The sequence below is a fragment of the Saprolegnia diclina genome (genome assembly GCF_000281045.1).
Source record: "Saprolegnia diclina VS20 unplaced genomic scaffold supercont1.15, whole genome shotgun sequence".
NCBI lineage: Eukaryota > Oomycota > Saprolegniomycetes > Saprolegniales > Saprolegniaceae > Saprolegnia > Saprolegnia diclina.
The window spans coordinates 415,422-416,957 of NW_008246082.1; positions in this window are offsets into that span (position 1 = coordinate 415,422).

The following is a 1,536-nucleotide window of genomic DNA, read 5'->3' on the forward strand; positions in this document are numbered from 1 at the left end:
CGATACCTCGCTGTGATTGGACAGCTTTAGTGTTGGTGGGCCGCCATTGGTCAATTTGTCGCTCATTGAGGCCAAGACTTGACTTATCGTGGCCAATTTCCTGACGGCAACCGACGCCTCGAGACCAGCGTCACCGACGACCAACGTCCAGATTGGGCGGATGATCGCACTCGAGCTCGAGCTCACGTGGACCAACATCTATGTCGAGTGCCGCGTGGAAGGGAGGAAGTCGCGCATGCTGCAGCCCGGAGGTGACGAGGACCAATCGGCGTGCGCCAGAGTTGGAAAAAAATGGGGCGTACTCGGGCGTGCGCACTAGTTCTATGTCGCGTAGCAACGGTCGGGGCCGTGGCCAGCATCAGCCTAAGCGCATTGCGTAGAGAGGCTTTGCAAGGCCCGCGAGGACGCGTGCTCGGCTGCGGCAAGCGCTACAACTTGCCGTAGCGGTGCTGCGAGGTCTTATGCCGATGCACGAGTAAAGTAGGAACTGCAATGGACGACTAGATTGTTTATGACGCTGCCGGCGAGCGGCAACCAGCAAGGACGGCGCTACCTCGCTGGGCACAAACACAAACCGGTGGTGGCTCAAGCTCGCCCATGGAGGTGCTCTGCACGCGAGCTGCAGCACAGCGCTGGTGATGGTTTTAAACATTACGACCTTGATGCTCTTCGAATTGGTGGCCACGTGTTCGAGGTTAGGGAATGCCGATTTCGACGCCGTGTGCAGTTTGGCGTTATCGTGACGTACGACGTACACGTACGCGATCGCGCGTGGAGCGACTTGCCGAGGCTGCGGTCGTACGCGCACTGGTTCGAACCCGTCCACACGCGTTTGACTTTGCAGCAGCGGAACTAAAGCCGAAAACTCTCCTTGGCGAGGCGGCAGCTCTTAACGTCAAACATGTCGGACAGCGTCGGCTTGTGCCACAAGACAATCGTGCGGTTGGCGCCAGACGAAAAGTAAACTCCAGGAACACGGGCATGGCATCGACAACGAGTGCAGCGGCAGCAGGCTGAACATCGTCCAACTTCAAGCGAGGCCACAGATAGGGTAACCAGTGGCCATCGTCGCTCGGGGTACGGGGATCACTGCACATCGCCCAGCGCGGCGCCCGGAGCAACTGGAAAAAAGCCGCGAGAGGCGTACCGAGAGTCGGTGTGTTGACGCCGTTCAGAAAGATTAAGACGTGATGCGGTGACGCCAAGCACTGGACGATGCCCATGAGCACGTGGTCGGGGCCGGCGACGGCCATCGGCGCTGCTTCGCACGGCTCATCGAAATCCCAACTTTTGCTTTTGATGCGCTGTGTTTGGCAACGCGATTTCGCATACTATAACACCATTAATACAAATTGCACACTAATCAAACACCGTCTGGAAAGGGCACTTGACGAGCAAAGTGCAATCTGGCGCTCGCATGGCCACGTTGCTCGACGCAGTGCTGCGCCAGCCCGAGCTCGTGGCCTTGGTCTTTGGCTACCAAGGTGGTGTCTTCGAAGACATTGCGCCCCGCTTCCGGCACTTTTACCTTTTCGT